This window comes from Artibeus jamaicensis, unplaced genomic scaffold (assembly GCF_021234435.1).
Source record: "Artibeus jamaicensis isolate MK-2021 breed Jamaican fruit bat unplaced genomic scaffold, CSHL_Jam_final contig_452, whole genome shotgun sequence".
NCBI classification, from domain to species: Eukaryota; Metazoa; Chordata; class Mammalia; order Chiroptera; family Phyllostomidae; genus Artibeus; species Artibeus jamaicensis.
In genome coordinates this window covers 2,613,685-2,640,609 of record NW_026521837.1, presented here as the reverse complement: position 1 = coordinate 2,640,609, position 26,925 = coordinate 2,613,685, and the positions used below count along the sequence as shown (strand labels likewise).

General features: G+C 39.0%; 1 protein-coding gene across 8 annotated transcripts in view; it reads left to right on the top strand.

Moving 5' to 3' along the window:
* Positions 1–5,803: 5,803 nt before the first annotated feature.
* WDFY3 (WD repeat and FYVE domain containing 3) overlaps positions 5,804–26,925 on the top strand; it is a 280,919-nt gene continuing 259,797 nt past the window's right edge. For all 8 annotated transcript variants that reach the window (XM_053666391.1, XM_053666398.1, XM_053666395.1 and 5 more), the window contains exon 1: positions 5,804–6,388. The gene's annotated coding sequence lies outside the window, so the exon portion shown is untranslated. The remainder of the gene's footprint in view (positions 6,389–26,925) is intronic.

Here is a 26,925-nt window from a genome sequence, read left to right as displayed (position 1 = left end):
TAACTTCAATTTGAATCCGGAATGATTTAACTTCTTGAAAAGGCAAGACAATAGTCAATATTATTAGTCTTAGCTGGAAATCTGAGCTTTAAAAATTTTTTAAATAAACAAAGACAGTGTAGGCTGTGTTTTTGGTTGATCTGTTTGTTATTGTGTCCCTCTACCCCCCTCCACCAACTGAAAGTGTCTAAACTACAGTAAAACATGAAAGTGACTTTTAAAGGCACATAATGATGGCAGAAATATCTGGAGATATGGAAGAACAAAAAAGAAAGTACAAAGATTTCAGGGATGGAGAAGATCTAGAAAAAATTACCTCCATGTTTAGCATTATTTATAGTTTCTCTACCATATAATATTGTTCTGAAGATAATGCACCCGCAAATTAGCAAGCATTCTGATTGAGATAACTAGATGCAGTAGGTAGTCTTAAAGAAAACTACTATGTGTTCTAATCTTATTGTGACATATAGGAAAGAAGCAAGTAAAAATAATAAATTTTATATAAAAATAATAAATTAGTGTTCTAATAAGAGAAAATAGTATGCATTTGGAATCATCAATCATCCAGCTAATTTATTCATCCCTATTATCAGTATACTTCATTAAGTTATAATAGTTCTTAATTGCTTGATTCAAAACTTTTCTGTATGAGTTGGAAATTTTTTGTAAAGCAAACAGCATTGCCAAAATTGGAACAATGAGTCAAATTGTCACTATCCTCAATAAAATTATATGAATAAGTTATATAATACCATACAGTCATAAAATTGCATTTGTGATGAGTGCTATGAATAAAGGTTGACTGGTTCTATGAAAGGTTTTCACGGTGAAATTTTGTGACTTAGGTATAGACTTAGGCAGTGAAGACTTGCCTAAGATAAGTGAAGAATGAAGGGACAGGGCAAAGAGCCCTTGGCAGAGCCCTGAAGGTAGGGCAGGTTGACAGCAGGTTGATAATGATGTGTGTGCTCCACTAGAGCAGAATGAAGTACTCTAGCACCATTCTATATATGCTATTACAGTTCTAAAGACATTATAGTTTATGGTTTATATCTGTCTCTTTCACTGGGAACCACACGAAGACAGACATTAGGTTTTACTTAAATCTCCTGCAGACAATCAGACAAGTTTCTGGCATAGCAGCCACTCAAATATTTGCAAAAGGGAATAATGATGTCAAGACTCAAGCTTTAAAATCCTCTATTTTCCAAGTTATTTTCAGTATGGTTATATATTAATGAAAAATCTTTATATAAAATTCACAAAATCCAGAATACCAACTTAATAACTTCATTTACTCGATTACATTTTAGACACAAAACAAAATATGGTTTTAGCCAATATGACTACATTACTGATAAATGATATTTAACTGTTGGCCAGCTTTAAAATAATGCTAACAGCAACTATTTGCTAGTATAAAATATAACCCCAAATTTTAGTACAAGAGACTGATTAATTTCACATTACATAGCATAGTACATTTTTTAGCATGATTAAAAGACATATGGACTGAATTAGTAGCAGTTTCTTGAACTTTTTTATACAGGTGTGTCAGACCAACTACTTTTTACATTGTAGCCAGCAGATGGCACTGTTTTACTTTATTTAGTTAATAGAGGCTTAGCCCTTGGACTTGAGAATTCAGCCTCACTCTATTAAATAATACAGTATTTTTGAGAATTAACTTTATACTTTTTGATTTATAAATATTATAGAATAGGGACTGGTCTAGATTTTCAAAATTCATACATTGTTTTGGTCGACTTGAACTTTCTTAATTAAAATTTTTTTAATATTGCTTCTTGGTTTATTGCAAACAGTTCTCATTTTTGTACACAGGAAAGCTCAGTTTATTTTACCTTGTTTTATAGCTATATTTTCAAGCAAGGTCAATGCTGAACAATACTGGAAACAATATTTAAGTTATATTTAAACTAATGTAGCACAGTTAAAAATTTCATTGGGCTTCGGTTTCCCACCTGTAAGAGTAACCCTTTCAACTCCGAAGTTTTTGAACTTGCAAGTGAGTTAGGAGATCAGGGTTTTACCCTGACTGCCACAAAATATGCACTAAGTGACCATAAGCCATTGAATTTGTTTTTTGCCCAAATTTTTTGATGGGTGAAATAAATCTAGTCTGTATACTACTATATTTAACTCGGTAAAGCATTATCAAGATACTGGTTTTAAAGGTCTGGATTCTTCAAAAAGAAATATAAAGGAATTGAAAATCAAGAAGTCCTTCAGACATTAACTAGAAATACAATTTATTAATAATGAAGTGTTAAAAACACTAATATTATTATGATGAGCAAAAGCAGAAATTGTTGCTATTGAGTTTCTTCATGTCCTCATGTTACTCTTCAAAATTTAAAGAACCTTTAAAATCTTGTACTATTTACTTAAGTAAAAACGCAAAAACAATAAACAAGCTACAACCTCCTTCCTACCCTCCAAAAAAACAAAACAAAAAATGCTTCAGTATCTCCTTTGAATGTATTTATAAGGAGAACAAAAAAAATCTGTAATTGGAACTTTCTAAAAGCATTTCTTCCCAATTAGAGTGTAGTAATGACTCTAAATGGCACTGTCTCAAGGACAGCTCATCAGTTAATTATATGGAGTTCTCTAAATTGAAGAGTGAAAAATGATACTAAATTTCAATCAGTGCAGATAAATATGGCTTGTCATTATTCACTTGATATTTTGGACAGTCCATCTAAAGAGAAATATGTGGAGCAGAAATATTAATCATCCTTAAAAAACAGAGTATGAAATTAAAACTGAACATTTATCTAAGAATATCTTCTTGTCTGGAATATGGTTTTTATAGTCATTCAATTCCCGTGATCCTCAGAGACTTTCATTTGCTTGTCCACTTTATTTTCCATCTGCTCTTTCAAACAAAGAAAAACAATACGGCATTTCTATTGTTGTTCCTAATAGTCTGGAAAAATTGATGTACAGTATACTTTAAATATAGTAGTTATGTAATTTAAAATGTTAACTGAAACTTTAATTTCTTTTAATTTTTGTGTTCCAGCATAATTTAGCAATCTATATTATGATAATAAACATCTTAAAATTCTATAATTTACTTATACTTATCTCTGGGATTATTCTATCTGCTCAAGTTTAAATTACTTCTTAGTCTTAAAGAAAATATTTGTTTAAATAACAAATTGTCTCTCTCTATATATATTATTAATCCTAACACTTTTCCAATGCTGCTTGTTATTTTAAAAATTTCTTCCTTCTGTTTTTTATATTTTTCATGATCCTTTTATCTCCATCTTCCTTCAGAGTGATTCTTTGCTTATTCATGTTCAGATAATTTTCAATCATGTTAAAAACCAGTACAGGTTTTGTTTATTATCACAGATACCCTCTTGTTATTCTCCACAATCACCTTTTTCATGAAGTGTAAGTTAGGGGCCAGGCTCTGCCTAGCAATAGCTGCTCATGTTTGCTCTTCTGTTCCCAGGGGAGTTTCCTGCACATGCCTCCATCCCTTTCCATCTGGCCTTTGCACAAAGGCTTTATGCCATGCTAACACAACCCTTTGTTTTATGGAGGACCTTGAGTTTATCTCAGAGTGAATACAGTGAAACAATAATCTTGTTGTGGGAGAACCTGGCCTGACCCTTTTTTGTACCTAGACCCTAACATGACAAAGAAACTACATTTAGGCAGCAACAGAGACTAGAAAAAGGTAAAGGCTGACAGATCTGAAACAGAGCTGCCAAAAATAAATATAAAGGGTCTGATTTCTCTGGAAACTATCCATTATTACATGCTTATGTTTATGTAGCTTTAGTAAAAAAGTAAGAAGCTGGCTACATTTTTGTGCATATCACTCAAAAACCTTTGTAAGATTTTCAGTTTGTACTGCTGCATTTGTATATTAATCTACCTGTGAACTTTATTCCAATAGGTTTTTCAAGACAAATATTTACAAAGTGTTAATTAATTAAAAAAGTAGAACTCTTCAGTGTGAATAAAATCACAATGATAAAATTACTGAAACCTTATATTTAACTGAAAATCCCCCTTTCAAAATGCATGCTGGTCTGAAGTGTTTGAAATAAGTCAACTGATTTTTCTCTCTCTATTCATGTTACCCAATATTTTTTATTTTTCTGCAAATATAGTTTTATAAGGCAATGCTTGCAAGTTAAGAATTTTCTGTTAATTTTGACTGCAGAAGCACAAAATCTAAATAAAGAACAGATACTAAAAGACCAAAAAGAAAACACACATCCTGAAACAAACACACCCCACACCATGTAGGTGCTTTGTTTTTTATAATTTATTCCAAAATGTTTTATACGAAGCCATCTCAAAGGCTTTATTTAGGTTTAAAAGTTTTAGATGCTAATGCAGTTGTCGATTTCAAATAGAATATTTACTGGTATTGCAAGACGGCAATTGAGATCTGGAACCTAACTGGGTACAGGGTACTTTGAATCAAAGAAAAAGATTAGAACCCCACATCCCTGTCCCCCAAAGTATATTAATATATTTCATTAAAATATATTTTAGGTTTGTTTTGATGTGTTTTTTCTAAGTGCTTTGAAACACATTTTTATAACTGAATTTTAGATTTAAACCTAAAAAATGACTCGGTTTGAAGTAGCATCTAAACCTACATTTTAAAACATTTCTTCTCACATTTGGCTTGTTGAAAATGACCTTTGAACACATCTCGCGGTAGTCATCTTACTCTGGAAGGGCAAGGTATTTTTTGATAGCCACTGTCCCAAAGAAGCAGAAACTGACTCCCTGCCCCTTCTGCCGCCTCCACACACAGTTACTTCACGAAAGGCTCACGTATATCCCCTGTATTTGTCAGCCGTGCTGAACCTTGCAGTAGCGGTGACTGGATTCTTTCAAACGGGTCCAATTTGCCTGCCAGTGTCTAAAGAGAAACAAGTCCAGCTTCCTTCATCCTTATTAGAGGAAATTCACGAGCTTCTGTAGATTGCAGTGTTAGGAAAAACAAGTTTGTCCTTTGAACGGTATGACCACTTCCCCACTCTAAGCCTGTTTAAGGAAGTCCACTCAGTAATTGCTGACTCAGTTTGCCTGCATTACCAGAATTGAAGCCAGCCCGTAATTGCCCACTGTATTGATTAGGAACAAACAACAGAGGGACAAACTGATGATCACTTATTGGTAACAGGTTTACCAAAGCGTGGTAATTTGGTCTAAAAACTGTGTTTGTTGGGTTTGCAAAGGTTTACAGGGAGGAAAGAAAAACCTGCAAATCTAAAGGCGACCGGCTCAAGGTCACCGAGGGAACGCTACTCCTGAAACTGGGCTCTTCAACTCGGGGTCCGATAATGAATGGACCGAAGCCAAACGCCATACCACTCCAAACGGAGTTTTAAAACTGCCAGCGTAGTAAAACAGCCAGCGGAAATAGTGATTTTAATACTCCAGCTAGAGTGAAATGAACGCAGTCTGCCGTTCTTCCATCACTGTCTAACAGCATCCAGCAAACGGGTGCAGGGTTAAGGACAGCAGGACCCGGTTGTCCTTTCTCAGCTGTGTTAGGAGAAACTGGAATAGTGGAGGGCGAGAACAAGGGAGACAGCACGAGGTTGGGAAAAGAGAACCGGCTGCAGCCTTGTGCAACGCGAGGGGAAGGAAGCGGGTGTGTGCATAGGGATGGGAAAGGGTGGGAGGGGCAAGGGTGAAACCCGGGGCCAAACTCTAGCTCGGAGCGTCCAGCGCTTACCGCTTACAAAAGGGGGCGAAACCGGCCAGAGTGAGGGGGAAGCGGGAAGCCGGGGGTAAGGGAAGGAAGTAAGGAAAGAGGAAGGGAAGACCGGAGGGAAAAGAGGAAGAGGGCTGCAATTTCTGCAGCCGTCTCAGTAGGAGGAGCAAAAGAGGAAAGAGGAGGATCCAGAGTCAGTCAGTCAGGCAGCCAGCGGGAGGTGGGGAATCAGGAGCAGGAGGAGGAGGATTAAAGATGGCCACCAACAGCTGCGGGGAACGGCAACAACCCCTCACTTTTCAGGATGGCTTCTGCGGGTCGGCTCAACCTTGATGGAGAGGAGAAGCCGGAGGAGCGCCGAGGCTGAGGCGGCGGCGCGGACCCAGCGAGGAGGAAGACGCAGGGAACCAGGGGCCCGGAGAGGAGAAGGGAAAGGCGGTAGCGTCGCTCCCCCGACCGCCTAGCGCCGCTGCCCGCCCCGGCTGACCAGTTCCCGCATTTGCGCCCGCAGAATCAAGCCCGGCCTGCAGCCCCTTCCGCTGCAGCGGAGGCCCCGCGCCCAGCCGCGGGCGCTTGCCGCCCCCTCTGCGTCGCCAGCGCGCCCTCCGTGCGAAGCTCCGGCCCGCGGCGGTCCCCGTAGCCGGCAGGGCCTGCCAGCCCTCGGTGAGTGCCCCCTGCCCGCCTCCCTGGCCCCCGCCCCGCCCGCGCTCGGCGCACCGAGGCCGCTTTGTTCGTGCGGGTCTGAGGCGCTGCCCACTTGCGGCCCTGCACCCGCTGCCCCTGGGGAACAGGCCGCGGCCCAGCTGCTGTCCTCCCTCGGGGCCGCGCAGCCCCCAGTCGCCACCTCCTCTGCCATCTGAGCTGGTGGCCGGGCCTATGTCCTCCACTGCGGCCTGGAGAGGGCGCCATGGCGGTGGGGTCAGGGTCTGGGTCACGCGCCGCTGGTGGTGGGGAGCGTTGTTGGGGTGTTTCGAGGGTGGAGGAGGAGAGGACTGGATATTGCAGCTAGTAAGCAGTGGGGGCGTAACCTGGCTGCCCAGGACTGGAGCAGGGGATGGGGGGTGTTCTGCCCTGCGCCCCTCCGCCAGACCCCGCAGAGTTTCGGCTCCCAGAGCCCCCAGCGTCCGGGTGCAGCCCAACGAGGCCTCCATCCTTCGGGCGCTGTCTCCAGGGCTGCGGGCCTCTATTGGCTTATTCTCAAGCCCTGCTCTCCGCCGCTGGCCCCCCCCCCCCCGCCTCACACACACACACACACACACCCTGTGCTGGAAACCTTTGGTTTATGGAAGGAACCAAAGATGCTCCTCTGTTCTGTGTTTTGCCCTTTTATTCTCTTGTATAGCGGATGCAGTGACATCGCAAACATTCCCGGTTACCGTGGTGTTTTAAAAGCAGAAGTGACCTTTCAAACCAAAAAGCATTTGGCCCACCTAGCTTATGTTTGATGTCAGGTGCAGTGTTTCATAGATTTTTACCCTTGAATTCTGAGATCTCCAGTATTAGGGCTCTGTTTCACTGAAATAATGTGGTAAAAATCTGAGTGAAAGGATGTTTATTGTATATGTGAACCCTTGCCTGTACTTCCAGTTCTTGAAAAATTGTTTCCTGTGAGAAAATGGTGCTGATGCATGGGAAAAACTATTTTTTGTTTAGTAATGGCATGAGTTGGTTAGTGCCAATTGGGTATTGTAGTCTGGACACCAGTTAAAGAAAAACAAACAAAACCTTTTGTTTTGAAATAGCAGCATATTTCCAGGTTGGAATTATTTGATAGGAGGTTGAGAACAATTACTTTCCACTTTCAGGCATTGTAACAAATAAACATGACATAACATAAAACAAACCAAAATATATTGGTTAATTAAAAAAAAAACTAAATGTAATACTAGTGCATAGGTCTAGGAGAAAATAAATCCAGCTGAAAAAAATACAACTTTTTCATGGGACCCCAAGAATAGGAATTAGCTTGGTATGTTTTTTTATATTTAAAATATATAATACATTGACTTGAAAATATATAATGACTGACTTGAAAACTCTACCTACAATCTTTGAGCATCAGGATTGCATGTTACACTTTGAACCATTCATTCTCAAGCAGCTAGAAATACAGGTTTCTACCAGTAGTTTTTCTGAGTTGAAATTGATTCATGTACAAAATTTATGTTTGTAATTTAAATTTTCCACAAAAAATGAGTTGAATTAGAAAACATGTTCTTTTTGCTCTTGTAATACCTGTTTTAAAGAAGTAAAATGACACATTTCAATATTAGTTGGATTCTCTATTTTGAAGATTCTTAAATTACACTGCTCAACTTTTCAAGTTTAAGAGTTAACATCAGGCATTTTTATACAAGTATTTCAGAAGGTCTTTGAATCCTCAGTTTATGTGCAGAATGTAGCATATACAGGCATGCCTTGGAGATATGGTGGGTTTGGTTCCACACCACCATAAGAAAGCTCATCACAATCTGTTTCCTGGTGGAAAATCTGGCTTTTAATTTGTTTAAAAACAACAACAACAAAGAACCAACATCTGTGAAGCCAATAAAGTGAAGTGCAAAAAAGTGAGCAATACCTGTATATGCTTTTTTTTGGGGGGGGGGTAAAGAATCCTTGGAGTCATCTTATTCTCAAGATCTGTCTTTACTAAAGATTATGAACTACTGGATATAATTACAGAATAGATCTCTTATATTTGGAATGTTAAAATTCTTATGATTATATTTGAGAATTTGTATCTTTTAAGTTATTTCTAAGAAATGTTTGTTATTGACAGTTTGGCACAGAGAAATCATTTTTCATGCATTCTTATGGACACTTTAGGAGAGTGTTACTACCATTTTACAGATGAGGAATCTTGGGAAATGCTTGTTCAAAGTCATACAGAGACTGACTGGTAAGGCCAGCATTTAAACCCAGACTTTGTAAAGTCATAGCTAGCACTCCTAACAACAAGGGAGGCTGGGCTAGGCTTTGAGTCAGTGGTAGCATTTGTTTGATGTTAAAACTAGTAATTGATGTTTTGTTAAAATTGGGAAGTGAATCTGAGATGATCAAACACACAATATCTGCATGGAATTTTAGAACCACCAACTCTAAGTAAGAAGAAACCTTAGTGTTTAAACATCTCTTAATGATGCTAGTCTGAAATTGGACCCAAAGTACTGCCATTTCTACAGCATCCTTGGGAGGATCATCCAGGCTCTGATATTCATACTCCCTGTGATTACAAGCTCACTTCTTTCAACAACATTTTTCATCTTTTTCTAGTTATGTGAATTAAAACCTGACTTCCTGATATTTCCACTGATAAGTTCCAGTCTCCCCTGTGTATGTATGATGCATTCATCTTCCAGAAAATAAATAAAAGATAAATGACTCTTCTAATTGTTTTGAAGTCAGGTTTATTTGAAGTGTAGTTTACATGCAGTAAAATTTCTGACAAATGTATACAGTTGGATAATCATAACCACAATCAATATATAAAACTTTTCCATCACACCAAAAAGTTCTCATGGTGCTTTGTAGTCAGTCTTCTCCCTAAATCCCCATCCCCCAGCAACCATTAACCAATTAATACCCCTATAGTTTTGTTTTCTAGAATATCATGTAAATGAAGCCATACAATATGTAGTCTTTTGTGTCTTCTTTCACGTAACATAATGCTTTTGATACTCATTAAGTTGTTGCATGTATCAGTAGCTTGTTTAGTGGTGTGCTGATAAATATTGTTAACAACTTGTTCTCTGGAGGAAAAAAAAAATCCCTGATTTGTAGCATTTGGTAATCATTGCACTGTAGATACTCTAATCATGGCCTGTATTAAGCTACCTAAACCAGCTGGCAAAATTCCTATAAATTTTTAACAGTGAGCTCTGACCAGCTGGTACCAACCCACTCTATCATACCACTTGAGTTTGTTCCTATTGTTGAGTAGCATTCTATTCTGTTGCAGTGCCACAGTTTGTTCATCTGTTCATGAATTGGACATTTGAATCCCAGTTTTGGTCAACGATGAGTAAAGCTGCTGTGAACAGTTATGTACTGGTTGGTATGGGGGGGGCAGATTTTTTTTTTTTTAGCTGTACCTAGGAGTGAAATTACTGGGTCCTGGAAGTGTATGTTTATCAATATCAGTAACTTTATGTTGTTCTGCCAAACTGTTGTCCAAAATGACTATATCATTTTGAATTCCTGCCAGTAGCAATACAAGAGTTTCAGTTGTTCTGCATGATCGTCAGCCCTTAGTATTCTCAGTTATTAAAACTATAGCCCAGTGATTTTCAACTATTTACATCTCATGGCACACTTAAAATAATTAATAAAATTGCACAGCACACCAAAAAATGTTATTTTTTGCTGACTTGACAAAAATAGGTATAATTTTTATTCGTTCACAGTGGACGACTATTGTTATGTTGGCTGTTGTCATTTTTTTTACATGATAATCTAAGGGAAAAAGAGGTCAGTGCCCCTTACTCAATAGTCAGGTATTGTATGTTTTAAAAGTGCTTGGGGCACACTGGTTGAAAATTGCTGTTATAGCCACATAACACATTTGTTATATGTGCAGTGGTCTCCTTTATGTTTTTTACTTAAGTTTTAGTTTCAGTATTTGAACCAACATAGGAAGTTTATGATAGACATTACTAAATAATTCTTTTTTGGCTTGGTCATCAGTCATGATCTCATTCACTATGGCACTTAAAGAATGTTTTTTGAGTTTCTTATTGTGCAGTTGTCTTTTATATTATTAGAATGGCTTTTTTTAAAGGCATCACCATAAAGGAATTCTAATATTTAGCTGTTAACATTCTTTAATGTGGCTTTTATTTTATTTTATTAAAGATTTTAGCCCTGGCTGGTGTAGCTCAGTGGATTGAGCGCGGGCCTGGGAATCAAGCAACCACGGTTTGATTCCCAGTCAGGGCACATGCCTAGGTTGCAGTCCAGTTTCCAGCAGGGGACACACAAGAGGCAACCATACATTGATATTTCTCTCCCTCTCTCATTCCCTTCCCCTCTAAAGATAAATAAATAAATAAATAAATAAATAAATAAATAAATAAATAAATCTTTAAAGATTTTGTTTATTTTTCTTGTTAAAGATTATTTTTACTTCTGTTCCTTTTTTGTATGTCTTTTAAAAATATGTTTTATTGATTATACCATTACAGTTGTCCCCTTTCCCCCCTTCATTCCCCTCCACCCTGCACACCCCTTCCTGCCCACATCACCCCCATTTTAGTTCATGTCCATGTGTCTTATGTTCTTTAGATTCTACATTTCCCACACTACTTTTGCCCTCCCCCCTATCTATTTTCTACCTACCGTCTATGCTACTTATTTTTTGTACCTTCTCCCCCCTTCTCCTCCTCCCACTCCCCTGTTGCTAACCCTCCTAGAGATCTTCATTTCTGTGGTTCTGCTCCTGATCCAGCTGTCCTCTTAGTTTGCTTTTGTTTTAGGTGTGGTTGTTAATAACTGTGAGTTTGCTGTCCTTTCACTGTTCATATTTTTTATCTTCTTTTTCTTAGATAAGTCCCTTTAACATATCATATAATAAGGGCTTGGTGATGATGAACTCCTTGAACTTGACCTTATCTGAGAAGCACTATATCTGTCCTTTCATTCTAAATGAAAGCTTTGCTGGATAGAGCAATCTTGGGTGTAGGTCCTTGCCTTTCATGATTTGGAATACTTCTCTCCAGCCCCTTCTTGCCTGTAAGGTCTCTTTTGAGAAATCAGCTGACAGTCTGATGGGAACTCCTTTGTAGGTAACTGTGTCCTTTTCTCTTGTTGCTTCTAGGATTCTCTCCTTCATTTTAATCTTGGCTAATGTAATTATGATGTGCCTTGGTGTGTTCCTTCTTGGGTCCAACTTCTTTGGGACTCTCTAGGCTTCCTGGAAGTCTATTTCCTTTGCCAGATTGGGGAAGTTCTCCTTTATTATATGTTCAAGTAAGTTTTCCACTTGTTGCTGTTCCTTTTCCCCTTCTGGTACCCCTATAATTCAGATGTTGGAGCGTTTAAAGATGTCCTGGAGGTTCCTAAGCCTCTCCTCATTTTTTTGAATTCTTGTTTCTTCATTCTTTTCTGTTTGGTTGTTTCTTTCTTTTTTCTGGTTCACTCCATTGATTTGAATTCCAGTTTCCTTCCCATCACTATTGGTTCCCTGTGCATTTTCCTTCATTTCACTTAGTGTAGCTTTCATTTTTTCATCTAATTTGTAACCAAAATCAACCAATTCTCTGAGTATTCTGATCATCAGTGTTTGAACTGTGCGTCTGATAGGTTCGCTATCTCATGGTCACTTAAAAGAAGTATTGGCTCTGGGTTTGATTTGTTCTTCTGGTTGAGCCATAATTTTTTGGTCACGTCGCTCCTGTTACGTATGAGGGGTGGACCCTGAGGTGTTCACCAGGGTGGGGCAACCCAGTTGCTGGGTTGTGATGTGGTATGTGGGGCAGGGTCAGAGAGGGAACAATGATGTTTTTTTTTTTCTGCTCTCTCTCAGATTTAGGTCTCCTCTGCTGCTTCCCATAAGCAAATTGGGCCCTCTGGTGCTAGGCCCCAGATCTGTGGGCTTGTGCACCCTCCAGAACCCTGTGGGTCTCCCCAGGAAATTCTCCTGTGAGCCTAGGAGCCTCTCCCAGCACCTCAACCCCTGAAAATTTTTCCAATTGGTGCTTTTAGGCTTTATTTCCCGGGGCTGGGGCCCTGGGTTGTGCGGTCTATCTCACTTCTCTCTCCTTTGCCCAGTTTATCTGAGTGAAAATGTGTGACTGTGGTCAGCCAGCGGCCTTGTACCCTCACTGGGTTCGCCTGTTGCTACCCCACGCCTGGGATCTGCCAGCCACCGAGTTGCGTGCCTGGGTTGGTCCGGCCACTTTTTCCTGCACGACTTCTCTCCACCAGCCACTGACTTTGCCCCTCTTACTGGTCTGAATGAATGGTTCGTCATTGTCTGACTTCGGTACAGTTCAGTTTTCTCTCTGTTTTGGTTGTGTTCTGGTTTTTAAATCTTAGTTGTTCATAAACGTGGTTGTGGGAGGAGGTACAGTGTTTCCATCTTGGCCATCTTGGCCGGAAGTTGATTTTATTTATTTTTAAAAAGGGGGGAAGGGAAGGAGAGAGGGACAGAAGCATCAATGTGTGGTTGCCACTTGTGCACCCGTCCTGGGGACCTGGCCCACAACCCAGGCATGTGCCCTCACTGGAAATCCAGCCTGCGGTTGGTTAGCAGGCCCATACTCAGTCTGCTGAGCTGCTCCAGCCAGGGCCTAAATGTGGCTTTTATAAAATCTATGTAAATCTTGTTGTTATTTTTTTAAATTTATAATTCAAATTCTTAAGTTATAAAGCATTTTTTCAACTTTTACTACTTAGATCTAGATTCACATAATCTAACTGATGATTTAGACATAGCCCCTGAGATGTTCCCGTAGTCCTGTCAACTTCAGCATGACCAGCGCTTAGCTCATAATCTTCCCCCCAAGTGTCTTCTCTCTTCCTCTCTTCTCCATCTGAGTGACTGTCATCTACTCTGTCACAAGATAGAAGACAGGCAGTCATCTTCTACTCCTTAGTCTTCCTCAGTTTTCACATACAGTTAAGCACTGGATCAGGTGAAATTGCTTTTATCTTCTAAATATTTCTCTTATTCCACCACTTCCTTCTCAAAAGCCTTTTATTAAGTCCTGTATTCCTCTGATGAATTATTACAGTGGTTTTCTAAGTGCTTCTTTAACTTTATCTTCACCCCTTCTCATCAGTTCCCCTCATACCCTTTCCAAAATGAAATATTTTTTCTTTTTTAGTTTTGAAAAATATAAAATTATATTTCCAATATGCATTTTTTTCTCCTGCTTAAAACCTTTTAATAGATCCGAAGTCATTATCAAAGAGCCTTTAAAGCACTGGGTCTTGGTCTGTGCAGAGCTCTGTGTGGCCTGGCTTCAGCTTCTGCAGCCTCATCCCTGATGGCAGCCATTCTTTTGTTCAGTCTTTTTTATATATATATTAATAGGGCTTTCATTTTTTATTTTATTTTTAAAGTATATTTTACTGATTACGCCATTACAGTTGTCCTATTCCCCCCTTCATTCCCCTCCACCCTGCACACCCCCTCCCCCACCATTCCACCACCTTTAGTTTATGTTCATGTGTCACAAGTTCTTTAGATTCTATATTTCCTATACTATTCTTGCCCTCCCCCTATCTATTTTCTGTCTACCATCTATGCTACTTATTCTCTGTACCTTCTTCTCCCTTCTCTTCCTCCCACCCCCCTGTTGCTAACCCTCCATGTGATCTTCATTTCTATGGTTCTGCTCCTGATCTAGCTGTCCTCTTAGTTTGCTTTTGTTTTAGATGTGATTGTTAATAACTGAGTTTGCTGTCCTTCCCGCAAGCAAACCAGGCCTCCTGGTGCTGGCTCCCAGGTGTGTGAGCCTTTGCACCCTCCAGGACCCTGTGGGTCTCTCCAACAAACTCTCTGTGAGCCTGGGAGCTTCTCCTAGCACCTCGACCCCGAAAGTTTCTCCAGTTGGTGCTTTCAGGCTTTAACTCCCGGCGCTGGGGCCCTAGCCTGTGTGGTTTGTCTCACTGCGCGCTTCTGCCTGGTTTATCTGCACTTGAATGTGTGACTGTCGTCAGCCAGCCACCTTGCGCCCCCCACTAGGTCTTCCCGCGGCCACCCCATACCTGGAATCTGCCAACTGCCACCTGTACTCCTGGGTGGGTCAGGCCGCTTTTGCCTGCCCCAGTGCACTCCACCAGCCGCTGACTCCTCCCCTCTTACCAGTGTGGCTGAATGGTTCGTTGTTCTCGGACTTCTTTCCATACAGTTCAATTTTGTGTCTTGGTTGCGTTTTTGTTACTAAAACTTTGTTGTCTTTAAACTTGGTCGTGCGAGGAGGCACAGTGTTTCCATGTACGCCTCTATCTTGGCCAGCCTTTTGTTCGTTCTTTAAAAAAGGATTTGTGTGTGTCTGCTATCTACTCTGCAGTGTTGGGTGATGGAGTTATATCAAGGAGCTTAAATTCTGGTGGAGGAACAGATAACAGATGTCTGTATTGTCAAGTTGCTAATAAGTGCCATGGAGAACCAAGGCTGGGTGAGGGAGTTAAGGAAGTACTAGGGTCCTGAGGTGTGGGTAGGATTGCCATTTAGAAGGCTCTATGAGAAGACCTCTCTGTTTAGGTGACATTTGAGCAGAGTCTTGAGTCATTTGAGAGAATAGGTAAGAGTTTTACATCTGAGAGAAGGACAGGTGCTGAGACCCTGAAGCAGGAGGGAGAACAGCCAAGAGTTGGCTGTAGGGTGGTGAGAACTGAGGTGAGGGTGGTGGAAGCACTAGCAGATGGTGGAGTCCAGTGTAAGGACTTTGACTTCTGAACTTAGTGACTTTGAGCCTAGAGTGTGCCTGCCCTGGGCATGGACAGAGATGCATTCCCTCCCGTCTCTTACCTGAAGTTTCTAAATATGCTACCTGATCGTGCCCTGAGCCTTTCCTGCTGCCCAGCATGGTGCTGTGTTCCCTTAGCAACCTTTGTTATAATGCTGCTTATTAGCTGCTTTATTTTTGTCTCTCCTCTCTAGACTGAACTTCACAAGATTTTATTTTTCACCTCTGAATTCTACTTTCATTGAATTAGTATCTGTTGAATTATGGAGTTGCTGAAAATGAGATTAATCATTGAATACTGGGTAGGAGTTAGCCCAGCAGTATTGTGTAATGACTGCTAGCTCATATGGATGCAGATTCTGTCTGTTTTGCTGACTAGTGTACATTTAATGCCTGGACAATGAACCGTGCATAATAGGTGCTCAGTAAATGCCCAGTCAATGATTGAGTGCACATCTGTGTGACTGCCTCTGCTTTTTTTTCTCCTTCCCTTAAACACATGGGCAAGCTTCCCCCAAATCCCTTAACACAGGTGGCAAACACAAGGCCTGCGGGCTGAATCTGGCCCTCTACCTCCTTTTATCTGGTCTGGCACCTTGTTTCTACCCGGCAGCAGCACCAAGCTCCTTGCCCCTAGTTAAGGAGTAGTTATCAATTTATACAGTCCTAAAATTATATTCGGCCCTTTGAAGGCAACCATGAAGCTGATGTGGCCCCAGTGAAAATGAGTTTGACAGCCCTGCCTTAACATTTTTCCTTAATGGCCTTATCCTTCCTCTAATTTCATGCTCACGTCAATGTAAGGACTTTGACTTCATTCATTCCTTCATTCTTATATACTTAGGAAATTCATTCATTGATTCTTTATAAACAAATGTAATAATAAATGTAGGTGACTTCTTCCAAGCTAAATAGATAGGGTGTATTTACGCTTATGTTTTCCTTTCATTGGTGGGTATTTTTTGAGGTTACTTTATTAGCCTCATAATCACTAATAAACAAGACACTGGTTAGGTCTAGATTATCATTTTTATATACAACTCAGTAGGAGCCCTACATAGCATGAAAAGTCTAGTACTGGAAATAAAGTTGGCAATATTTCTTAGTGTGTTTCATTGGTTGAGCAAGCAGTTGTAGTTGGTTTACTTACCTGAGCATTGGTGCAGACCTTTAGGGGTATTTTGGTGTTCTCCACCAAGTCCGTAGAAGTGTTAGACTTCAGCACACACCCTTAGACCTGAGTATCAGTTTAAGCACAGAACTGTTCTGTAACTCTGACTCCCACAGTCCTTACATCTCAGGCTTCCATGACCTGTCTGACCCCTACAAGGGAAGGACATTGGGAGATCCTTAAGTATTGTATTTGCAGAAGCTGTAAGACTTGAGGCAAGACATTTAAGGTCATGTCTGTTGGTGACATCAGCCATTTTCTTCCATTTTTGGTTAACCAAAAATCATTATGAGTAGTAGATTGTCTTGTGTATAATATGTCATACATATTGGATTATTGATCTTCCACAGTGTTGTAATCCATTGTGACAAGCCTAGTGATGATATTTTTACTATATGAGATACTTTGTATATTCTAGCCCCCTTCATGTCTGTACTATTTGAATTTGACCAAATTACACTGCAATTTCACTAAGTGCTGAGTTTTTGCTTTGTTTTCGGTTTAGGCTTTTCTGCTTTTTAATGGTTACATGTCAGTAGGTCCTTGGTTTTATTTCCTTAATAGAGTGGTCTTACTATTAAATTTGCATATAGCTTTTTTTAAGTCAAGGAAAGTTATTAATGATTTGGGTTGAGTTTGCTCCCCTAAAGTTTTAAAGCTTTTTGTCACTTTCTATTTGTATATAGTATATTTATTATTATATGACTTGGCACAATGCTAGTACATCTAGTTATTTTAAGTTTAATACATCATTGTTTTGTGGTATTCCAGAAAAGAGCATGATAGCGATCAAGCTTGAGGATTGAGAGTGTACTGTGCCAACTCTATCAGTATACTGACCCATCAGCAGTTCCTTCTAAGCCGTGAGAGGACTGCATCCCTATGTAGAGAGGTACTGTAATCATGCATTTTGGTGAGGTTGTGAGCTTAGATCAGTAACTTTAAGTCAATGAGATAGATGTAAAGCCTCAGTGAATTTATAGAATTGTAATTGTATTTTGAGGTTTAGAAGACTACTGAATGAAAAATGATAAACTACGGTTGTTTGATTCTTCTGTGCATGGCCTAATTCTTTAAGGTACCTATTCATACTACTTACAAAAGGTAAGTGGCTGTTTATAATGCCACTTTCAGAGACCCAATTCGAATTCTGGTATGTCTGCTGCTAGAGAGCTGTGTTACTTTTAGCAGGTCACCCATCCTGTCTGGCCTCTGGCTCTTCATTTGTTGGCAGTCCTTTCTATACCAGGTTCCTTAGAAAATAGTGGTTACTGTATTTTGACCCTATAATTCTTTTAGTTTTCTTCTGCTTCTTAAGCCCTTGGTACTTAGGTTGTGAGCAGGATCATGTTACAGGGTGATTTTTAACATGTGTAATAGGTGTATCTTCAACACCTGATGAATCTGCTACATTTTAAAATGTCAGGCCTAGCTTCCTCTTCATATATAATGTTTTTTCTTAACTTGTTTCCCTCTGCTCTCCAGCCAGTATGGATTTAAAGGCAGTCAATTAATTTACTGTTAGCCTAGGAAGAATAGGAATTTGTTACATAGCCATTATCTAATATTAAAAGTAATTTTGTATGATCTGCTCTTTTCTTTAGTGGAGGGCAGCTAATTTGTTTATCTGCAGAGGACCCTGTGGGTTTATTGCCTTTCTCTAAGTAAAGCATCCAAATGCATAAATTTTGCTCTATAAATTATATAATATAGGAAGTGATTAACTATTGTATATAGGATTAACACTTAAGAAATATTTTCTCAAGATACTCAAATCTTGTAGTACATTTTTTAGTGTTTGTGTTTAGAAAAGCTTACTTGTTTTAATTTATGTAACAATTTATTCAAACTGCATTACTTTACTGATACATTTTTAAATTGTGAAATAATTATAAACTCAGGAAGTTGCAGAAATTACCAGTAGAGTCCCATGTAACCCTAAACCATCACCCTTTCCCCAGTAGTAACATCTTACATAACTGTAGTACAGTACTGACGTGTGTTTCATTGCTAAAACCTTGATGATCTTGCTCTTTTTAAAAAACGTTGGCAAATGCAAGAATGTTGTTGTATTTATTCTCAGAGAGTGAAGATGTTAGCATGTACAAATTCCGATTCCATGCCTTGTTTCCATAGGCAGCTCACCAGTCTGTGTTTCTTCCCTGTACTTTCTGTGAAAAGGGTGACAGGTAACCAGGCAAATGGCTGATTATTTTCCAGCAGTTAGTTCATTCAGAGCCTTAGGTATAGTCATGTAAATTTTCAGTTACATGGCATTACCTTTTTTTTTTTTTAAGAGTTTGGACTTTATTTTATTTTATTTTTTTAATATATTTTATTGATTATGCCATTACAGTTGTCCTATTCCCCCCCTTCATTTCCCTCCACCCTGCACACCCCTCCCTCATGATCCCCCCCTTTAGTTTATGTCCACGTGTCTCAAGTTCTTTAGATTCTATATTTCCCATACTGTTCTTGCCCTGCCCCCTGTCTATTTTCTACCTGCTGTCTATGCTCCTTATTCTCTGTACCTTCTCCCCCTTCTCCTTCTCCCACTCCCCTGTTGCTAACCCTCCATGGGATCTCCATTTCTATGGTTCTGCTCTTGATCTAGCTGTCCTCTTAGTTTGCTTTTGTTTTAGGTGTGGTTCTTAATAACTGTGAGTTTGCTGTCCTTTCACTGTTCATCTTTTTTATCTTTTTCTTAGATGAGTCCCTTTAACATGTCATATAATAAGGGCTTCGTGATGATGAACTCCTTGAACTGGACCTTATTGGAGAAGCATTTTATCTGCCCTTTCATTCTAAACTAAAGCTTTGCTGGATAGAGCAGTCTTGGTTGTAGGTCTTTGGATTTCATGACTCGGAATACTTCTTTCCAGCCCCTTCTTGCCTGCAAGGTCTCTTTTGAGAAATCTGCTGACAGTCTGATGAGAACTCCTTTGTAGGTTACTGTCTCCTTATCTCTTGCTGCTTCTAGGATTCTCTCCTTCATTTTAATCTTGGCTAATATAATTATGATGTGCCTTGGTGTGTTCCTTCTTGGGTCCAACTTCTTTGGGACTCTTTGTGCTTCCTGGACTTCTTGGAAGTCTATTTCCTTTGCCAGATTGGGGAAGTTCTCCTTTATTATTTGTTCAAATAAGTTTTCCACTTGTCACTCTTCCTTTTTCCCTTCTGGTACCCCTATAATTTGGATGTTGGAACGTTTAAAGATGTCCTGGAGGTTCCTAAGCCTCTCCTCATTTTTTTGAGTTCTTGTTTCTTTATTCTTTTCTGTTGGTCATTTATTTCTTCCGTCTGGTCTACTCGCTTGATTTGAGTCCCAGTTTTCTTTCCATCAGTATTGTTTTCCTGTGCATTTCCCTTCATTTCAATTAGTTTAGCCCTCATTTTTTCATCTAATTTGTGACTAAAATCAACCAGTTCTTTGAGCATCGTGATCACCAGTGTTTTGAACTGTGCATCTGATAAGTTGGCTGTTTCTTGGTTGCTTAGAAGTATTGGCTCTGGGGCTTTGAGCTGTTCCTCTTGAGCCATAAGGTTTTGGTCTGTTCCAGCCTGTTAAGTATGAGGAGTGGAGTCTTAGATATTTACGGGGGGTGGGGGGCAACCCAGTTGCTGGGTTGTGACCCGGTATGTGGGGGTGGGGTCAGAGAGGGGTAATGGTGCTTATTCCACGCTCTCTCGGATTTTAGTCCCCTCTGCTGCTTCCAGCAAGCAAACCTGGCCCCCCTGGTGCTGGCTCCCAGGTGTGTGGGCCTGTGCACCCTGCAGGACCCTGTGGGTCTCTCCAACAAACTTTCTGTGAGCCTGGGAGCTTCTCCCAGCACCTCCACCCTGAAAGTCTTTCCAATTGGTGCTTTCAGGCTTTAACTTTTGGCACTGGGGCCCTAGCCTGTGTGATCTGTCTCACTGCTCACTCCTTTGCTTGGTTTATCTGCACTTGAATGTGTGACTGTAGTTGGCAGCTGCCTTGAGCCCACACTGTGTCTGCCCATTGACAGCTCACACCTGGGATCTGCCAGCTGCCACCTGTGCTCCTGGGTCGGTCTGGCTGATTTTTCCTGCGCGACTTGTCTGTGCTGGCCGCTGACTCCACCCCTCTTACCTGTCTGGATGAATGGTTTGTTGTTGTTGGACTTCTTTCCATGCAGTTCATTTCTCTGTGTTTTGGTTGTTGCGTTTTTGTTACTAAAACTTTGTTGTCTTTAAACTTGGTTGTGCGAGGAGGCACAGTGCTTCCACGTACGTCTCCATCTTGGCTGGAAGTTCCGAGAGTATCTACATGGCATTTTCTTATTTCCTCTTCATTAGAGTTCTTTATTTAATCATTGCTTGCTGGATGCTTTTATTCTTGCATGTAACAGAATATAAAGAAAAAATATTAGTCATTTAGTCAAGAGATAATTATTAAATACCTGCTATTACTGTGTTGACTATAGAGGACACATTAGGAAAGTAGAAGGAAGGTTTATAATGTAGTTGAATCAACAGCTGTAGAACATCACCTTGTATTATATAATATATTTCAACAAATTTTATTTTCTCTCTAACATAGAAATAGGCATGGAATTGGCCTGCAATAAACATTGCATGAATGAATATACTTGAGTAATAAGCATGTTGTCAGAAAATTCTCCAAGTCAAGAAAATAAATGTTTACTATCAATCCCTAGGAATTCTAAAACTACTCTTTATCGAGTAAAAGAATGATAATACATGTTTTATTATGTTTCTTTATACTCTTTACCCTAGAAAACCCTCAGTTAATTAATAATCAGATTCTCTTGTTTATAGCCTGGGTCTTTCTGATTCTGAAGCCCAAGTTCTTTTTCTGTGGCACATTGCTCTTGAAAACATAGTGTTAGGTGACATGGATGATAAGTGCCATAGTTAAGTAAACAAGTATGAAATTAAACTCTGTCAGTTGTTTTTTGAAAAATTGTGTATTGATTGCCTAATAATTTTATTTCACTTCATTTATTTATGTAATAACTAGTAACTAAATTAGATCAAGTATAAGGGATTAAACTTGCTCTTGGAACCTAGTTCTTTTCACTCAAATGATGATACACTGTGAATAGACTCTAGGATGATGGTATAATGTGTATTAATCATTCTAAATTTTTTTCCTAAATATTTATGAAATCTTTTATTGGGTACTGGACTGGGTACTATGGGAGCTACGTGGATAGTTCTGCTCTCAGTAACTTTATGATGTAGTGGAGATAAGGTACATGTATAAATAATTGAACATTATACGATTAGTCTGAAAAGTACCGAAGTTCTTTGAACACTTAGTGAATAGAAAGATAGTTTTAGTTTAGAAGTGATTACAGGATGGCTAAGGTGTTTGATCTGTGTATCAGAGTGATTGATAGAATTTTTTTGGTGAAAACTGAAATTTACTTATTAGAGTTATAGAAAATTATGAAATCAATATATTTCACCATCAATGAATCAGATGAAAAAAATGTTTGTCTGAATTTATTGTTTAAGTAATAAAGGTAAGGATTAGGGCCCTGGCTGGGTAGCTGGTTAGAATGTCCCCTCAATAGGCCAGGGTTGCAGGATTGATCCCCTGTCAGGGCACATAAAAGTATCAACCAATGAATGCATCAATAAGTGGACCTAGAAGTTGGTTTCTCTTTCTCTCTGCCCCCTACTCTCATTCTCCCTCTGTCTCACGTCCTCTCTCACTTTGAAGTCAATACATTAGAAATTTAATGAAGGTAAGGGTTAGAAATAAAGTAAAACTCTTAGAGAAGACCATACTTTTAACACAAGAAACTTTGCATCTGAGGCATTTTACACTAGGTCACCATGAAAATTGAACTAAATATGACTTATTTAGCATTCATTCTTTTTAAAGATAATTCGACGTGTTGAATCAATGACAGATGTGCTTTATAGGCTGCATTTTATTTGCTAAATAAGTTTGATGAGTTGTTATTATCAAATGTGGTCAAGATGAAAATTCATTTATTGCTGTTTTATTATTTCTGAAGTTCTGATACTTAAAGTATTTCTATTATTGCTAAGGGAAATATCCTTGAAAAAGTTATCTTGGCTTTGCATTGTTAAGTTCAGCATTGTTAAGGGGTGGCTGTTGGAGGTGGCTTAAAGAAGAGACTGGAGAAAAAGGGAAAGGACAACATGGGTGGGACATCATGGGGGCAGGGGAGAAAAGGAGAGGAAATGAGAATTCTCTGCAAAGGGGGACTGTTTTGCTGTGGGTCATTCAGCCATAGCAGAGGTTGATCTGTGCCTGTAAAACCCGAGGCATTTTTGAAAGCTAGTTTCTTCATCAAACCTATATAAAGAGCAGGCAGTCTTGATGTTACTTTAGTTATACAATGAATATTAATGAAAAATGGTGTCATGATGTATGTTTGTGTTCTCCACTTCCTTTCTATAGACACTATTTATGGATTTAAATCCATAAATAGTGTCTATAGACACTTCCAATCTATTTATGGATTTAAATCTGAGTCACTAGAGTAAATAAGTAAGTTCAGTGATTCCCAGTCTGTGGTCGGTTGCATGACTACCACATGGGTTGTCCTAGGTGTTTATACTTTCAGGGAGGATGGGGAAGCTGGAAAAGACATGGCAGCTGCCGAAAAGTCATTAAGGCCACCATTATGGTTGGCATGCACTTGTGCCACTGGGGCAGGGCAGAGGAAATATGCAGAATAGCCTTGTTAGGATGACAGTACTAGTGATCTCTATTTATAGCCTGGAGAAGAGCATTGTATTTTTGTAGAAAGTATATTATTTTTTTCTCTTTATGGATTTTCATGCACTTAGAATTTCCTCAGCCTAATACTTTCATTAAAAAAAAATGATTCACTTTTGACTGCTGAATGCCAGTGTTGAAAGATCTTTAAAAAGATCCTCATATTCTAGCCTTTTTTCTTTCTACACTGCTTGTTGACATCTACTGTAATGCAGAGTTGAAGAGCTGTTTTGCATATCATAATGTCATCTGACAAAGCATCATTGCAGTCCAGTTCAGCAAGTGCTGTTTTACTGGAAGACTGGTTGCATTCTTATACCTAATTGTGACGTTGGTGTTGTTAAGCTTATAGATACCAACCACACCTTTCTTTAGTTTTGTTAAAGTTTAGAAATGCTCTTACATATATGTTGGTTGCATTGGTTTCAGTATTTTTAAAATTTTTGTCTTATCTGAGTAGCAGTGGTAGGTATTATACACAGGTTTTGAGTTAGACTTTTGTATTTTCTCATCTGTTATTATTAAGAGATCAATAAAAAGTGCTATTTTTATTTAAAAAAAAACAACTTTGAAGATGGCAAAGTGACTAGTTTAGTAAAGAGTTGCTGTAGCTTATTGGCATTTTCCCATCCAGTCTGTTTTCTTCATGAGCACTCAAGTCATTATAACATCTCCATGGACAGCAATTTAGAAGCTAAATAAACACATTGGCTAGTGACTCATTCCTAGGTGCCTGAAATAGAAAAGTCATACCAAAATGAACAAGTAGTGAAGTGGATTTTTGAAAATTAAATATTGAACATAGTGTTGGATTAAGGAAAGACCTACAATAATGTAAAGTTAGAATAGAGGAAAATAATTGCCTTGTGGAAGGGTAAGAACAAATCAGATTAATCCATGATATGAGATGTACTTTACATTATGCTTATTATTCAGTAGGGAGTTACGTTTGGTGAAAGGGACTTCACATCACACTTGGTTTTCTTTGAGTGAGGTCGTTCCTTACATTTATCATTCTGTGGTGGCTGTATTTATTGCATTGTGAGCTGAATACAGTTGGCAGTCCTTTACTAATGATCTGAATCCCTTTTTTTTTTCATTCAACAAGATTTTTATTAAATGTCGGCTTTGTGTGTTGAAATACTGATTTAAGATACCAATCCTCCTTTCAAAGAGCTAGTTTAACTTATGAACAGATAGTATTAAATAATGTGGTAATGGCATTGTTTGAGGTTTCATTGGCTTTCCTCCCTAGCCCCCAGTATTTGGAGTTCCTTATTATCCATCGTACTTGTTCTTATTGTAGATCTTTGGTTTAGAAGGTGCATACACATACCTTTTCCTGATAATCTTGGACTACTTTTCAGTTTTTCCTTAATCTCATGATGATCTTATTTGCAGCTTGATCTTTCAGAATCAAGGTAGACAAATCCAAGAAAGGGGCAACTTTTCTAAGGGGGTAGTATTAATACCGAAGCTAGATTTTGGAGAAGGTGATTGGAATCCCATTTTTGCCACTAAGTAGAATTAGAAAATTAATTAAGTTTCATAGAGAATTCAGCATTGATGAAAAGAGATACTAATTTATATGACTAGATATAAGTGCTGTTTTATTGCTCTAAGGTACCTTATTTGTTTTGTGTCAAGAAATTACAGCTAGAACTCTTGGGAATTAAATGGTTATTTCTATATGCTATAATAGAATATATTTACATAATAAAATATAGTCTTTTTCCCTACTTTTAACAATATAACCTGGTGATTTAAAAATAGGCACATATATATCTAGGAATATTATGTTATTTTAATATTACTGTTTTACAAAGTTTCTGATTCATACCATTCAGAAAATATTTTTCTTTTGTTTATCTGTTTAATTCCTTTGTAATTCTGTAAGTTTGCTTACTTTTACCACATCTCAGTAATTGATAAGGTTTTGTTGGCATTTGTGATATGACATAGTATAGTCGAGTTTAAGAGTAGGGCAGAGGTTACTGTTGTACAGGACAGACTAGAACAAGTTCAAACTTTGAAATAGTGCTGCATGTTAGAGCCAATCGGCCCTACTCTGCAGGTGTTAAGGAAAGGTTCTCTTTGGTAGGCCATGTCAAGAGTAGAATAGCCATAGAGCCATTCCTGGAACCTATTGTAAATGGGAATTCAAGGTAGAGAAGTATATAGAATCTTGAGAGTAGGGGAGAGAATCAGAATGAAGGAGTACATACATGTGTACATATATTTATTTGAATGGCCTCCAGAGCATTTTGTCTGTGTGAACTTGGTTACTGGGCTCTAAATAATGGCTAGGTACCAGTCCTTGGGGTTGGAACTGGTAATCAAAACGAGGCATCTGAGTCCTAGGATGAGACAAAGCAGGAATGGACTAGGAACTTCTGGAAGTGTCAAAATAGAAGCCAAGTTATAATTACCTAGGTACAGACAGGGCTAGATCAGCAGAAAGGGTAGGAGTAGAATAAGGACAAGCTGGGAACCCTAGTCATCTAACCTGACCATAAAGGCTGGGTGAATATATGTTAATAACTTGATCTGGAGTCAAAGATTGGGACAGAAACTACTTAAATATCTCATCAAAATCTGTATTGGTGATGCAGAATTTAAGTGATAGAAGAAGCAAGGCACATGAAGAGCAGAAACATTCTTTATATATTATTAAATATCTTTTAAGGAAGAAATTTATTTCCATGGTTAATCAGTAATCATTTAGTTTGCTTTGTTGACACTGGCATGGCATCACGAGATGTAGAGAATTGCTGATGCTTCATAGTAATGTCTTAACAGGAAGCTGCTGCTGAACTGCTGCTAAAATGAACAAACTGAACCTTCAGAGTAAATATGCTTTCTTGCAGAATAGGAGGATGTAAAAAAGCATGTTAAGCATGAGGGTTCTAATGTCACAATTCTGAAGGCAAAAACACACCATGTTAAGAGTTTAATTTTTGAGTGCGGTAAGAGGAAGCACCAAAAATGTATGAACATGATAATTTGACATTAAATTGGATGTTAAAATTTCACGTTAAAATGAGAACCTTCTCATGCCTTTTTTTACTTCCTAGAAGAAATCGTGTTAGCATTTTGGGGGTTGTAGTTAGCTGATGCTCACTCGCATAAGGGGTGACAAAAGGCATTAATGGAAACTATATTGGAAGTTGAATGATAAACTGAATAAGCAGGGTTTGCACAGAAGAAACCGGAGGAGCTCTAGGAATTTCAGCAGGAGTTTTTATACCTTTTTTCTAGACCCCTGCCATAAATGTGACTGTGCTCTAAAGATTGAGTCTCTGCTTTGCCTTTTCAATTTTTATATCCCAACAAGAAAGGATGAGATTAGTCCTGTTGAGATCAGGTGTCTGTCTCCCAGAACCAGAGCACCCAGGGGACCCAGGGAGCCCAGGGTCTTGGTGTGTAGTTGTAGCACTAGGCATCTATCCCGTGTCTCCTGGCCACCCCCAAAGAAGAGGAAATCAAAGCTTGATCCCTCCTAGGAGGTGTCTAGATTATCCCATCCTTTGTAATTTAACCATCTATTTCACCTCCTCTTTCCCCCCCAGCTTTCTCCATTATATAAAGGTAGAGATAACCCTGCTACTGCATACGTGCACTTTTTCTAGTGGGAGAAAAATCTGTATACAAGCTAAGGTACAGTTGAACAACTGTATAGAATTGTGATGGTCAGATTGTGATGGTCTGCCACTGAACTTAACACTGTGCACTGTATCACCAGAAAGTACTCCATGGCAATCCCCTACGTTCTTCTCATGGTCTTTCCACCTCCTCCCCCAAAGGTATAGTAGCAACCTCTCTTTTCCTTGATAGCCAGGGACAGTTACCTCTACCCAATTCCTTAGTCTTTATT